Source organism: Lissotriton helveticus, chromosome 7 (genome assembly GCF_964261635.1).
Source record: "Lissotriton helveticus chromosome 7, aLisHel1.1, whole genome shotgun sequence".
Classification (NCBI taxonomy): domain Eukaryota; kingdom Metazoa; phylum Chordata; class Amphibia; order Caudata; family Salamandridae; genus Lissotriton; species Lissotriton helveticus.
In genome coordinates, this window is record NC_136068.1 from 197640915 (window position 1) to 197657614 (window position 16700).

Here is a 16700-nt window from a genome sequence, read left to right on the forward strand (position 1 = left end):
TGACTCCCGGTCAATAGAACAATTGAAATTTTATTTTTTCGTTTAATCAATTTTATTGTTTTTTATAATGAAAAGCAATACAGAGGAAATGAGAAGAGAGAATAAAAAGATTCAACATCCAACATCCGACAGTTGCATAATGTGTACAATAATGTGGTGCATACAGATACTGATAATAAAGACAGGAGAATACAACAGACATAAGTCCAGTACATAAGAAGGGACAGAAGCATTCAACTCCTGACTCTGTGCATCCAATAGGACTGGATGAAGTGAAGCAAGTGGAAGTGTCAGATGTACACCTTTTGTAAATGCCCCGGTATGATAATAAATAAGAAAGTAAGAAAAGGAGGGGATAGGAGGACAGGAAGGAGAGGGGGAATCATGAGATACTGTGCGTGGGCGGGATCCAAGATTGAGATATGATATGAAGAGTAAGAATAAGAATTAGTGGTCGGTGTGTGATTGTGGGATTTCTCTTTTGTTTGAAGGGTCAGGAATAAAAATGTCAAGCGTATTCCAAATACCCTGAGAGTGGGGCAAGTGCAATTCAAATGGTTTAGTGACAATCCCAAACATCATGATTCTGGATAAATCGCTGGACTGTCCAGAGCTGCAAAAAAAACTATTTTGCCCCAAACAGTTGTTAACAGTGCTCTTCCTATCTCATTCTATTTTGTGCAATCTAATGCAAACTCAATGCCACTCACATTATGCTTAATGTAGAGCACCTCATGTTTTAGGTGCTGCTGCTAATCTGTGGGTTAGTGATCAGGACTTTGGGGTGTATACCCAGAATAAATACTAGCTGTAATTCTCAGGGTCTTAAATTGAATGGTGAAGTCCTTCAGCTCCAAATCTTCAGATTTCCAGGGATGCAAATCAACTTGCCCAAGAGCGATGGACCTGTGACCTATCACACATCCACAGTTTCTGTTTTGGAGGGCTGGGTGAACAAGAGGTCTATTAAAGCCCAAGAGCAGACATCACTGCATTCAGCTCTCTAGCAGAATACTGTCCCTTCATGTCCCAAAGGTCAGACAATCAATGGCAGGTCATCACACTCACACAATGATTGTCAGCCCAGAATCTGCAATACCATCAAGAAATATGAACAGTCATATCAGTCATATCAGGCCTTAGCTGACAACCACAGAGTGTTTTTGCACATGGGATCTGCTATAGTGGAGCAGTAGCAAATCTATATGGAATGGACCAGGTTCAGGAGCCAGAACTGGAGTCCTGTAGAGTCAGATTAGACAAATAAGTAAAATCAACCTTCATTCATGGGGTGTGCACTTATCTGTGTGTGTATACACATGTGTATGTGCGCGTGGGTGTATATTTCTGTGGGTCTGCTTGTGTGTGTTTGTAAATGTGGAAGTATGCTTGGCATATGTGATGACTGTCAGGCTGAGAGTGCCCCTCCTTACTGGACTCCTGGCCCCTGGCATCCTAGTCCACCCCTGAAATCATTTGCCATTGCCTATGGTGCCATCACTAGCATGATGAGGCAAACCTCTGGAAAATTAATAGTAATTCCTTGCACACTGTAGGGATCATTGGCATGATGGTCCGAATTCAAGGCATATTGTGCCTCAGCATAATGGCATGATGTCTGGATGATTTCTAAACACAAGAGAGAGTAAGGGAAGTAAGGGGAGAGCACCCCCAGTCCCCTGGGTCGGTTACTTATAAACAACAAGCATTTACAATGCAATAGGTCTCGCAGCATTAAAGTTTGAGCTATTGGCATTGTGTATTACAATGTGTTGCATTAATTTGTTATCAAACTCTGAATTGTTGTATAAAGATGATTTGCAAACTGTCAAATGTTGCTGAATAGTAAGCAACAGCTTGCCTCATTTTCACAACGGCCCCCCAGACCGCCGGGGATGCTTGGTCGCACCTTAGAGATACCCATCAGGGACCATCTCTCAGGGTGAGCCAGGACGGGTTCCCCAGCGGTCGAAGCGTGGAGATACTCCTCCGGGAGTCGATTCCTAGCGCTATATAAACCCACAATTAAATTAAATTTTAAATTAATAATATTGTTTGCTAGTCATCCTTGGGTACCAGAGTACTTCACTTGAGGCAGAGGTATTATCTTTAGACTACAGGTGCCGGTGCCGCTTGAGCTAGAAACAGGGCCAGCCACTCACTACTCTGCACTCACTACTCTGCACTCACTACTCTGCACTCACTACTCAATGCTCTGCACTCACTACTCACTACTCTGCACACTCACTCTGCACTCACTACTCTGCACACTCACTCTGCACTCACTACTCATTACTCTGCACTCACTACTCACTACTCTGCACTCACTACTCACTACTCTGCACTCACTACTCTGCACTCACTACTCACTACTCTGCACTCACTACTCTGCACTCACTACTCACTACTCTGCACTCACTACTCACTACTCTGCACTCACTACTCTGCACTCACTACTCTGCACTCACTACTCACTACTCTGCACTCACTACTCTGCACTCACTACTCTGCACTCACTACTCTGCACCCACTACTCTGCACCCACTACTCTGCACTCACTACTCTGCACTCACTACTCTGCACCCACTACTCTGCACCCACTACTCTGCACCCACTACTCTGCACCCACTACTCTGCACTCACTACTCTGCACTCACTACTCTGCACTCACTACTCTGCACTCACTACTCACTACTCTGCACTCACTACTCACTACTCTGCACCCACTACTCTGCACTCACTACTCTGCACTCACTACTCTGCACTCACTACTCACTACTCTGCATTCACTACTCACTACTCTGCACTCACTACTCTGCACACACTACTCACTACTCTGCACTCACTACTCTGCACTCACTACTCTGCACTCACTACTCACTACCCTGCACACTCACTCTGCACTAACTACTCACTACTCTGCACACTCACTCTGCACTCACTACTCACTACTCTGCACACTCACTCTGCACTCACTACTCTGCACTCTGCACTCACTACTCTGCACTCACTACTCTGCACTCACTACTCTGCACTCACTACTCTGCACTCACTACTCTGCGCTCACTACTCTGCACTCACTACTCTGCACTCACTACTCACTACTCTGCACTCACTACTCTGCACTCACTACTATGCACTCAATACTCAGCACTCACTACTCACTACTCTGCACACTCAATCTGCACTCACTACTCACTACTCTGCACTCACTACTCACTACTCTGCACTCACTACTCTGCACTCACTACTCACTACTCTGCACTCACTACTCACTACTCTGCACACTCACTCTGCACTCACTACTCTGCACACTCACTCTGCACTCACTACTCTGCACTCTGAACACTCACTCTGCACTCACTACTCTGCACTCACTACTCACTACTTTGCACTCACTGCACACTCACAGCAGCATTGAAAAACAAGGGTTTGCCATTATTGAAATAGTTCACTGCAATAACCTACTTTTCTTAGCCTTTGACATGTACTTTACTAAGAACCGGCATGTTAATAAATATATAAATACGTGCAACGGCAAGAAAGCAGCATTGAAAAACAAGGGTTTGCCATTATTGAAATAGTTCACTGCAATAACCTACTTTTCTTAGCCTTTGACATGTACTTTACTAAGAACCGGCACGTTAATAAATATATAAATACGTGCGACGGCAATAAAGCAGCATTGAAAAACAAATAACTCTTACTGCCCCCGGAATTCCGCCGCGGCCCCACCGGAAGTCAGGCAAGGTCGCCTGTGACGGGGGCGGGCCGCGTCCGGACCGGAAGAGGAGGCCGGCGGAGGAAATGCGTCGAGCGGCCCGGGGCTCCTGTGAGCAGTGGAGAGCCCCGGGGCCGACAACAGGATGTTGCGCACGTGTTGCGGGGCTCCCTTGACCAAGAGGGAGCCCCGGGAAAGGAGCAGCAGCGTCAACTCTGCGGAGGGAGCACGAGGCACATGCCCGCTGCCTGCCCGGCCGTGCTGAGAGCGGGGTCCCCCAGATTGCCACAGTAAGTTGAAAAGGAGGGGGGGGGCTGTGCACTCGTGTGTGCGCGTGCACGTGTGTGTATGCGTGGGGGGGTTCTGTATGGATGTATGTGCGTCTGCGCTTGTGTGTGTGTTTCTGTGTATGCCCATGCGTGTGTTGTGTGGGAGCTTCGCGCAGCGCTCGTACTTGTGCGCGTGCTAGTTTCGAATCGCCTGTGCGCGGCCAGGATTGTCTCCTGGAAAGCAGACACGGCAACAAAAGGTTCTCGGTGAGAACGCGCTTCCGCGCGCTTAGCCGAGACCTAAAAAGGGAGTTTCCCCAGGACAAATGTCCCAGTGAATAACACGGAGGAACAGCAGAAATTTAGAAAGAAAAATTTTCTTTCTTTAGAAACCCCTCACTCACCACCCTGGGTGGTGACATGCTTCATCATCGGGGTCCACCCAAGCGGCCGAGTGCCACTCGGGTGTGCTTTGACGCCTGCAACTGCAGGGGAGCTGGGTTTTTTCATGACAGTTGGTGGTGAGTGAGGGGTTTCTAAAGAAAGAAAAGTTTTCTTTCTAAATTTCTGCTGTTCCTCCGTGTTATTCACTGGGACATTTGTCCTGGGGAAACTCCCTTTTTGTTTATATGATGTCTGGATGCCCATGACTTCCATAATGCTGACACGAATAATAGTAATTTTTGACATATTGTGGGCATTCTTGGCAGGGTGATACACATTCCTGGCATATTGTTGCTAAACCGTATCATTTTGAAGGAATGTTTGGGACTAGTCCCTTCGATAATAGTGTCCTCTGATAAAGGGACCCATTTTTTACATTTTGTGATGATCCTTGGTATCATTGTTGAGTACCTACTGTTGGACTACACCCTCTCAGCAGAGTCCTCCACCAAACATTTTGCTTTCATCCTCCTGTTTTCTAACTCCATTTTAGTTGGCTTTTAGGACTCTGCAAACTTTACCACAGCTAACCGATGCTAAAATGCTTGTGCTTTGTCCTTTAAACATGGTGAAATTGGCTTACACCCAATCAACTCCTTTAATTTACTTGTAAATCCCTAGAAAAGTAGTACTACATGTATCCAGGGTCTGTAAATTAAATGTTACTAGTGTTCCCGCAGCACTAATGGTGCCACTCACTTAAGTAGGCTGTAATACAGACTCAGGCCTGCCACTTCAGCTTGTGTGTTCCTTTGCGACCTGGCAAAATAAACCCCTTTCCAGGCCTAAGCCTTATTTTTTTCAAGGACAAAAGTCTCCCTTGGAGTAGGCTCTAAATAGCCCATAGGACAGGAGCAGTGTATCTAAAAAGTTGGACATGTACATTTAACTTTTACATGACCTGGAAGTGAAAAACTTTCCAATTTGTCTTTTACTAATGCAAGGCCTACCTCTCCCATGGAATGGCATTGGGTTACTTTATTACATTTAATAAGTGATAACTTTCAGTTGGGTAGGAATATTGAGTCTGGTCTCTGAAGAAATGTAATCTAAATTCCTCTTTAACCCCTTCGCTGAGGGGTGTTCCCCCCCACTGTGCGGGGGGAGGGGGGCCACGCGCGACGCCGCTGTGCATGAGGCACAGTGGAGCTGCACTCATGACGAGCTGAGTTCGTCACGACCACACCCGTTTTGGAACGTTTAGCACAGCGGGGAAATTATCCCCGCGTGTGAACGTTCCACGGCCGCGACGAGCTCAGCTCGTCATGAGTGCAGCTCAACCGTGCCTCAGGACAAGCTGAGCTCGTCATGAGCATCCAACAGGTTAATGATAAAGTTGGTTTTTAAGACATAATTCTGAAAATGCCACTTTTATAAAATTGGTATTTTCTTGTCCCAACCATTTGATGCCTACAGCCTGCATCCTGGATAACACGACTAGGTGTAGCTGGCAGTTGGTCTTGGTGTATTGCTCCCAGATAGCAAGAATAGGTGATGGCAGGATGGGCCATCTCTGACTTGAAAGGGGGGTTGAGCTGTCACCTACCACAATTGCACATCACAAAGACTCAGCACAGTCACAATGGGTTTCACATTAGTCTTTTGATCCCCTAGACAATTGGGGGCAAGGGAAGGGAGGCAAATAAATTCGAAACACGTCGCGGGTGGAACCCTCTGAAAACTTCTCCTAACTGGCACCAAGGATAAATAGGGGACTCTCAATCCAACTCCTTGTTACACATCTGGATGACAAACACTCAGAATAAGTACTGCAGTGCTGTAAGAAATGTTGCTATTCTGCTGCTTTGCTTCTCTGACGCCCTACTGGCTGTGTATCAAGGGCTGGATCTACATCTTGAACCCAGGACCACCCGAGTGACTCCAATAGCAAGTTGGCTGGGACTCAGGAACAGAAAATGCTTTAACCACCTTATAATGAAATGCCAGGCATCCCAGCACTGTTGGGGCCGTTGTGGAGATTAAGCTAGCTATTGCCCAGAGTTGCAGAGTGGGACCCATAATTAGAATGAGCACCGAGGCGAGAATTATCCGGTCCGAGGAAATTGAGCCCAAGACCCGCCGAGGCGGGAATCGAACCCTGGTCCTGGGTCAGATCTCTGCATCAGGGTCTGCCGCTCTAACCATTGAGCCACACTTCTCCACTCTTATATCCTGCACCCGTCCTCTGTTAGCTGTGAGTTCTACCCCCAGGTGGTGCCACCCCAGTCCTGGACCCTTGGAAGTGAGCCTGAAGGTGCTCTACTAGCTGAGCTGTCGTCTTAATGCAGAACTGATGCAGTGTAACACATCTCCTCAGCTCTGCATCAAAACTGCTGCTACATGACTCATCCATGACACAGAACCCTGCAGCTCTGCAGCTCTTCGGAAACACCACTGTGTGAATGCATCTTTGATGCAGGACTTCATATTGTAGGCTGCAACTTCTTAGAACTCTCACTGCGCAATGTATTCTTGACGCAGGACTGCCCATCACAGCCCCACCGCTCCCCAGAGTTGCTGCTCTGTGCGCCGCATCCTCAAAGCAGGACCTCCCATCGTGGCCCCACAGCTCCCCAGAGTTGCTGCTCTGTGACGCATCCTCAACACAGGACCTCACATCGCAGCCTGCAGCTTATCAGACCTGCCGCTGTGCAACGTAATCCTCAACATCCTCACAATGCTCCGCAACTAGGATCTAAGGTGCTTTGTTCAGGCAGCCTAACTTAGTACCTGTATCCAGCCCGTGCTCCATCATGGTCAGCCTGAACTTGTGACTTTGCTCTTGTCCAGCGCAACTAGATAACTACAGTTGGTACTTTGTACTTTTAGGCAATTGTTAAACCAGTCATCTTTAGGGTAGTCTTTCCGCTGACTTTTTTGCTGTTACCTCCTGTTTTTGCTGATTCTTTTTTGTGGATTAGGATTCTGAGCTATTTACCTCTGCTGGCCAAAAATGCAGCTGCCCCCCTTTGCCAAACCAGGTTGTTTTGTGATAGATAATTTTGATGTATCCACAATGAATGTATAATGGTAGTCAACGTGCATTTAGCACGCATGCCTTCGGAGCGTCGTCATTAGAACAAACGCTTCTTTAGCACAAATTTGTTGAGCACTCAAGTCATTATTATGACTTGCTTAGGGGGGCACTAGATTTTGGAATAGTTTAATTTACTATTCCAACTCCAGTCTGCGCAACAGTAGTGAAGGTGTTTAACTTTAAATAGGAAAACATTGATTTTTGTAGCAAAATATGAGGTTTGCAGGAGATTCTGGGTAAGAAAATATTAGGAGATCCATGCAAGCCACACCTCCCTGGACTCCCCTGGGCATCTAGTTTTCGGAAATGTCTGGGTTTGGTATATTACTCTAGATGGCCGCCTAGTCTGGGAACAAAATTCAGGAGCCCCCATTGCAAAAACAGGTTGTTTTGTGATAGATAGGGGGTATCCCTGGGTTTTTGCTCATGGATTTCATGGTCAGCTAAGTGAAACCTACCAAATTAAGACATTTGTGAAAACTAGCCACCCGGGGGAGTCCAAGGAGGTGTGGCTCGTGTGGATCCCCCAAAGTTTTCTTACCCAGAATCAAATCAGATTTTCCTCACATCTCTGTGTGGGGTCAGCGTGCTGGCACACATTTTTTACCACCCAGCATTCCCCTTTGTATCCTGATAAAAATGATACCTTTCTGGTGTGGTGCCACAAGCAGAGTCAGGAGTTTAGTAAGTAGGCCCGTTGAGGTGTTATATCCAGCACGGAACCCTGATTGCGAGTCATGCAGCAAGTGGTTTGATTCCAGAAAGTTTGAGCTGCCTGTTTATATTCATCTCAAGAAATTTAGAAGAAACCGGCAGGAGAGAAATAGGTCTAAAGTTGCCAAATACCTTGGCGGCGCAGAAGGCTTCTTCAGTAAGGAGAGAAGAGCTTGTTTCGAGCTGGAGGGAACCAGCGCCTGGTCTGAAGATTCATTAAGCAGTCTATTCAACCACGGATTCACCACCGATGAGGCAAGATTGAGGCTGGCAGGGGGTCAGGGGACAAGAGGGGAGCCTGACTTGCACTTTACAGTCAATTGCAGATTCCTCAAGTGAAATAGGAGTAAAGCTAGACAATAGCAGTCTGGAAAAAGTTTAATGTGATGCTTGCGTAGCGATAATCTGTCCCGGATATTGTTCGTAAATGGCTTGAATTTTCCTAAAAGAAGTCAGAGAGGATCTCGCAAAGTTCCAAAGAAGGGGTAAGGATGGCTTTGGTAGCCCCAGGGGAAAGAAAAGAGTGGACTACTTTGAACAATTCACGGGAACGGTTCACAGCTTCTGAAATGGACATGTCAATGAATGATTTTTTGGCCAACCGAATAGACATATGATATTTTTTAAGAGCAGGCTGGTAGATCACTTTTGCTCCTTTATCATAATTTTAGCTCCATTATCACTGCCAACCAGTTCACAGACACCTGCATTGTTACGAAACAAAACAGTAGAAGTCTGTGTGCTTGAGTAACCAAAGGAAAGGTGCAAACTGTATTTTGATAAGGTACCATGAGATTAACAATTAAGTATATGACCAGGGCCGGCCCTCTGCAGTAAGTAGATTTGAAAAGTTGATGAGCCCAGACAGGTGGAGGCTTTTAACTTGTCCATGTAAGATTCCACTAAAAGGAAAGATGTCTGTTCTTGCTTTCAAGATCCTGCTACAAGCAAGTGGTTAAAAATTCAGCGACAAAGGATCATGGGACCTCACAAAGCTGAGGGATTACATCAGAATGAAGACAGTTTATTAGGGAGAAAATGTTCTGTTTTTGGGGAACAAACTCAGATGAAGTACCATTAGAACTGAATTGCGAATGCCAAATAATTTATGTGATCCTCACTGAGAAGTGCTTAAAGATACGAAGAAATGAGAATGACTTTAGGCAGCAGTGTCAAAAATTGAAAGTATTTTTTTTATAAATGCTTACCCAATGTGCTTGTTAGGGTAATTATTGATCACCGATCATAGGCCCAGATGCATCAAACAAAAATCCGCTCGCAAAGGGGCAGATTCTCAGAATCTGCCCCTTTGCAACCGGTATTTTTGCATTTGGGTTGCATCATCCCAAATGCAAAAATCGCAACTTGAGAATTCGCTAAATTGCGATTATTTGCATTTAAGGAATCTCAAATTGAGATTCCTTAAATGCAATGCATGAAAGTTTTAAAAATAGCAAATTCGCTAATAGGGCACGCAAATTACCATGAAGTACAACTTCATGGCAATTTGCAAAAACTTTGAAAAATGCACTAAAGTGCATTTTTCAAAGTTTCATGTTGCGCACACACATGCCCTAAGGGCATGTGTGTGCGCAACATATGTGCACAGATCAATTGCAGGGGTGCAACAGGGTGTCCTTTGGACACCCCTGCACCCTTGAAATCGCAATCTCAATTTGCGATTCGCTAATTGCGATTCGCACATTTAGATTGTCTTCCCATTCATTCCTATGGGCCTCTAGGCCCATAGGAATTAATGGGGAGTTATTCCTTAATTGCGACTCGCAATTTACGAGTCGCAATTAAGGAATTCTAAGAAATCGCTATTTTTTTAGTGATTTCTTGATGCATTCCATTTTGCTATTCCTTAATAGCGAATCGGTATTTTTCGCTATTAAGGAATCGCAAAATGGGTTCTTGATGCATCTGGGGGTTAGTTTTTGAAGAAATTTTGAGTTGTTTCATTTGTGTATAATTGTGTTATTATAGAAATTGTAAGGATATTATTTTTCATGTTTATGGTGCTAATCAGTAAATAATATTGATAAAATTTGAGGCAAATGAAAGTTGATACCTATCTTGGGTTGGAAAGAGCACAGCCATTACCAGTCCTACATCCATTTCTTCTTTTGGGATCCAAATATTTTACTTTTGACTTCTGCAATCCTTATCAGCACCTTGAAACCCTCCCCTCTCCCATAGTTCTTCACTCTCCCAACTTTCCTCCCACTCCTTCTTCCTTCGGCATTTTTGCTTTTTCCCCCAAAACGTCATATCTGTGACCACTGACTGCAGGGGGGAAGGTCTGACAGAACTTTGAAGCTACTCTTTCCACTTCTTCCTGAGCATTGATATCTTCCATTAGTCTCTTCTCCTTTAAGCACCATTATTACTTCAACTCCTACATTGTATACATCATAGGATTTACCACTCAGAATCCAGTGTTACTGTGATGCTGCAGTGGGATGCCTAACATCATCTCTACTGATACAACATCCACTGCAGACTGCTTAACCCCACAGCAGAGAGCTGGAATCCCATCTTATATATACCATGGATAAAACGGTGCCCTCTGTCCTCCCAAAACAAAGCAATGACTCTAAATCAGGAAACCAAGGGACCTTTGAGTTTTTTTTTGCATCTTGTCTTTTAGATCCCTGTTGGCAACTCCACTCATGCCCGTTCTAACCAGGCTACTAATTTATCATGACAATGTCATCCGTGCACTAATTCTTTCCAATTCCCTTTCCCTTGCCTTTTCAGTATCCTATTCCTTGTTTCTCGAAAAGCATCCCGCCTCCGGGAATTAAGACACAGGCTCATTGAATCAAGGCTGAGGACAGCCTCTGGTAATTAGCAATTGCCTTAGCACCAAATGGGCACATGTAAGAGGAGGATTGAGTCTCCAACCACACGACTAGGACTGCGTTTTTTGTATATGTGTGTGTGTGTGTACGCATGCGTGTTTTGTATCCAGTATTAACCCCTTGGCTGCGGGGCCGATTCCCCCGCTGTGCTGGGGGGGGGGGGCGCACAGCGCCCCGGTGCTCATGACGAGCACAGCTCGTCATGAGCCACGTTTCTAGTGTGCTCATGACGAGCTGAGCTCGTCATGACCACGCCCGTTCCTTAGAACGCCCAGCACAGCAGGGGAATTAGCCCCGCACCTGAGCGTTCTAACGATCATGACGAGCTCAGCTCGTCATGAGCACACGAGAACCGTGGCTCATGACGAGCATGAGCGTCGGAGGGGTTAAGGTCCAGATTCAATAACTGTGGGGCATATTTACAAGGTGACATCGCCGCTAAAAGTGACGTTCTGGTGGCAATATCCCCTTCTCCTTATGTACAAAGCGATGTTAAGCAACTTAATGTGGCTTAACGCTGCCTTGTAAATAAGGCCCCATTTCACCCTGCACTTAGCGTGCAAGGGACGTGAAATGGGTGTTCCGCCTCAACACCCATTGCTTTTTGATGGTGCCCCATATTTACAAAGCAGGGGCAGTGCAAAAACTAAGGCCAGGTAAAAACCTGGTCTTAGGATGGCGATACGAGGAGAAATTATTAATTTCTCTTCGTATTTGGTCTTTCTATGTGTGCTGCTGCAGCACACATAGAAACAGCAAATCTCCTTTAAAGATTGTTTATGTGCACGAAGGTGTCCCTTCCCGCACATAAACAATCGCCCCTGCAGTGCAGGCACTCTTGAAACATGGCACATGGGTGCATGCACGGGCGCTAGACAGCTTTTTTAGCACCAGCACTAGGGGAAGCACATTGGAGTGCCCTGTTTTTATAAATATGGCGCTTCCCTGAGTTAAAAAAATCTCAGCGCAAAGCGTTACCGATTCTGGAGTAACACCACACTCCGACATTTTGTTGTAAATACCCCCCTATATTTCTTAGCTGTGCTTAGCTTGCACATATTGGTGTTTCTCGCTTCATCAGTTCATATTTCGTGGGAAGCTGGCAGAGCTCTATACCCTGCATCCTCTGTTTTTATGTTAATGTGTTTTCTCTCGAGTGAGCAAAGCAACTGTATGGTCTGTTGGTGCTGGGAAACAAATAAGCAGATAACAGTCTTCAGACCAAGTTAACCCTGGAATTGTTTAAAGAACATTCTTCAACGTCTTGTGAAATAGTGTCAACAGGGAATAGACTTCAATTCAGCAGAGAGGGAATTCTAAAGAGATGGTGCCAGAATTGAAAAGGGGGGCACCCTCCCTTCGGCATAGGCTTCTTAAATATGGGCACCTACAGCTTGCTTGCTGATGTTCAGCACAGAAGTGTGCTGGGCCGGTATCAAAGGAGATACATATGCAAAGGTAAGAGTCCTGAACATAGAGAACCTATGGATCATAGAGGGGCCTATGCACAATTCATAGGATCTTAAACTACATCCTTTCAGGAATAGTACGCCATTACAAGGACCCATGGACAGGGGAAGCGTGGCTTAATCTGAAGTATAGATTGGCAACCCAGAGGCTTTTCATTGTATGACATGGATCTTTTTTTTAATATGGTCTGTTTCTTAAATAGATTGCAATATGTGATCTAGACAAGATCATCTGGATTACACTGGGGTGGCTCCACCACTAGTGCAGAGGAGCGTCGCCCCACTGCTTTCTCACAGTGAGAGAAAGCCAAAACATAAAATGGTAATAACTTTTGACTATTTAATGTTATGTTTCTTTCCACATTGCGGGTGGGCGGTTGGGTGGAGCTGCCCGGGCAGGGTAGGAGTGGCGTGAGCAAAGACTGCTTGGTCGGCCCTAGTGGGCCACCCAAACCAGTCATGCACACTCTACACTTCTCCATGCAGGCTGCATTGTAGCCTACTTGGAGCACATGCAACTCCTGCTACCCCTGGCTGGGTGGTGTCCCGACCAATCACAACGCTCCACTGGAGCATTGTGATTGGCTTAGGGGAGGGGAGGGTGGCTGCCTGCTTCCTGTTCCTTTCTGAGGCAGGTGAGCAGGAGCATTGAAGATGCAGGACCCGGGCCGGCAAAAAGGATAGGTTTTAATTTTTAATTTTTCTTTATTGACTCTCCCCCCTCCCTATGCTACCCTCGCCACAAATGGTGAGCCCGTGCTTGCCCCCCCACCCGCGAGTTATGATGGCCGCAACTGCTAAGACAATTTCTCTTCTTCCATGGGAGGAAGGAATGAGAGAAGAACTGATGAAGTGATGGTAGAGAGAACATAAGGGTCCGATTTAGAGTTTGTTAGACGGGTTACTCAGTCACAAATTTGATGGGTACTCCATCTGCCGTATTACAAGTGGCATTGGACAGAGTAACCATCCGCCGAACTCTAAATCAAGTCCTAAGTTTCAGAAACTTTAATTGACAATTGCTAGGATAATATTCATTAACTGGAAAAAGGAGGTCAGGTGTTTACAAAGCTCCCACAAGAGTGTAATACCCAGTTTAACTGTTACCGGATCAGCTAATTCTCTGGTGACTTTAAATTCCTCAAAGAGACGTTTTGGCCACTGCTATTTTAGGGGAATAAACAATCTTTACACAGGACACTTTTACCACTTTTCCCTTTTGTATATTTTAAGCACGCTTTATAATTTTGTTTGGCTCTGCCATTTAAGTTTGCCATTTTTAACGAAGGTTTTAAGCTTTGCCAATGCTTAGTAAACCACAGAACAGTTTTACTATGTATGGTATTAGATCTCTTTGAGGAAGAGAATTTAATTCTAAAGTTATATATAGGATACTTATCCACCTCACTCAAGACTATTGATGGTCGACTGCCACAGAATCTCAATGTTATAGAAGAACATCATTTTACACTAGACCTTAAAAAAATACAGTGCTTAGTTCTTGGTGCAAATAAGTTAATGCCAAAGCACGCTAAAAGGAACCAAATAATGATCAAACCATACAATGAGAGCAACAGAAAAGCTAGACATCATATGGGGGCGAGGTGGATCAAGTGTAAAGTGTGGTCTTCATTGTGGAATACCTTTAATAACTTGAAACATACCACTAGGTACTAAGTGACTGCCAAGGTTCAAAGCCATTTTAACTGATAATTTATTTGTATCGAGATGCAACATTATGGGAATGACAAACACTATGGGACTTCCTTGGAACAACTTATCAGGCTACTTCTGGTCAGGCCTAAAATCTGACTCTAGGCACAAGCACCACACACCCTGAGAGGGTCTGGCCTGCCACTTAGCACCAGCGGTGGCCGCCACAGGTAAGCGTGGTTGAGCGGTGTGGTGTGGCCGGGTGGATGGGGCGAGTCGACAGACACGGAATAGGTAAAATTAAATAAATAAATAAAACCTATTCCGTCGTCTGTCAACCCCCCTACTGCCCCCGCGTTTACTTGCACCGGCAATGACTGCTTAGTAAAATGTCTCTGTATGCTAAGAGCCTCATGGGCAGAGGTAAAATCAGGGTGGGTTGAAGCTTGCATATGGAAGTGAGAGAGCACAAATCTGAAAAATGTAGAAGTGCACCATATTTACAAGCACCTAGTATTAGTTTAAATATAGGTTGCACCAGAGTGTTATACTCATAGAGTGAAAATATATGAGAGTGTTTAACTAGAATAGGGATACATATATCTGTGTGAAAACTAATGTAGAAGTTTGTAGAAATGTTAGAATGATGTTGGAATCGCACGTTATGTGATTGTGTGATAAAGAAATGTAACTCTGCAAACCATGGAAATGTGTAGGCCACATGGCATTTCACAAGAAACGAAAGATGCTGCTACACTTTTAAGTAACTCGGATACTAATGTCGTTTTTACTGCAAAGTATTATTAATCACAGAATTGAAATATGTTTTATATAGATGTGCTACATTATAGTAATGTGTGTTAGTTAGAATGCTGTTTAAACAAAGAAATTAAATGTGCAGAGTGCAGAGGCCTGTTTCATGTAATTTTAGTAGGCCTGAATAGATAAAGTCGCTTCTTTGATCTGCATGTGCTCGTTAAGGAGAGGTCGCACAGAGCACAAACGAAGACATAGTTTACGACTTAAAGATATGGTGGAGGCCGGAATTTGGGGCCTACAGTAGAACTGTCTATTTGCAGGTGCGAGGAGCCCTAATCAGTTTGGTGATGAATGGGCTTTGTTCAGAGACGCCTGGCACAGGCCTGGAGGAGGCTTCAGGAATTTCCTGGGGGTACCGACCAGCGGAGAAGAAGCCTGGGAAGCAAGGTCAACTTTTACGAAGGGTCCAGAGGAGCACCAGCATGGAATTTACCGCCAGAACCGATACCACGTGAGGGGCGTCTCCAGGGGCGTTCCTATTGGAAATGTGATTTTGTATTAGGGACAGCACCCCGGGGAGGAGACAGAGCAGAGGGACTGAGAAGCCTAAGAGAGTGGATGGGTAGGCAGATAGATTGAACACAAGAGAGCGATTCACCAAGAAGACTAAGAGAAGTGCATGATCTTCTTTGGAAGTCACCCTGGCTGACACCTTTTTAGGTAAAGATCTTGTTAAGTAGGGATGTCACTTAGTCTAGTGTAGGGACAGACTAATCTGAACTTTTCCTTTCGGTAAATGACTCTCAAATTGCAACTTATAGCGATACTTGCAACACTCATGGTATTTGAGATATTTTTGATCATTTCCTTTTGCCGATTGAGAGCATTCAGAGAATTTCTTTTTATATTGATACCTGTATATCTTTTGAATCTTATTCTGAGATGTTTGTATCTTCAGATACTTTTGGCTTTATAATAAATCTTTAAACTTAATTGTAGTCAGTGGTTCTTTAGAGTGGTGTAAGTTCTAAATTGATTAACCTAATAGTGGATTGCCTTTTACTCAATGACAGGTACCAACGATACATTCGACTTGATTTGGGATCTGGATTTATAACCATAGACCAGAAATCCCGCGTTAACAGTTGGTAGCAGAGTGAGGATGGTTATCTTCTTGAGGAAGGTAATCTAGACTAGGTTAGATTATCCCAAGGCCCCTAGAGATCGAGAGATGAGCAGCGGAAGAATCGAGTGCCGAAGAAGGTGCTGACGGTGCGAGAGAAGCAGCAGGGTCGGAAGAGAGTGTGTATAACAAGGGTCATGCGTGAACAGATTGCGGTGTTTTGTGTTGTATCTGTATTGTAATGTCTTGCGGAGTTGAATGTCTGTAGTGTGATTGAGAGAGGGTTGTGAGCGCGCGCAACCTGGTACTGGTAAACCTGGTAAACGGGTGAAAAAAAAAAAATCTTACGTTCAGGGTAGAGCTTAAGTGGTTTTGGGTGTATCGAACATCCAGAGTAGTTGTTGACCAGAGTAAGGAGGTCATGAGGTACCATTGACCGCCGCAGGACCGAGATAGGGGGAGTGTAAGAGTGAGTGTGTGAGTAACGGACGCTGGTCGAAAGTTACTGTGTGTAAGTAACCTATCAGAGAAGGCGATTGTCTGGACGTAAATGGAAAGACATTTCGTCGGTTAAGGTGACAACTACAGGTAGACTGTGGGCTTACAGTCAAGAAAAGTGATCGCTTGGACGGAAGTAATAATTT

The 16700-nt window shown here is 45.0% G+C and overlaps 1 protein-coding gene across 2 annotated transcripts in view; it reads right to left on the reverse strand.

The window, feature by feature from the left end:
* HNF4A (hepatocyte nuclear factor 4 alpha) overlaps nt 1–16700 on the reverse strand; it is a 519025-nt gene that overhangs the window by 93068 nt on the left and 409257 nt on the right. The gene's annotated exons all lie outside the window — the stretch shown is intronic.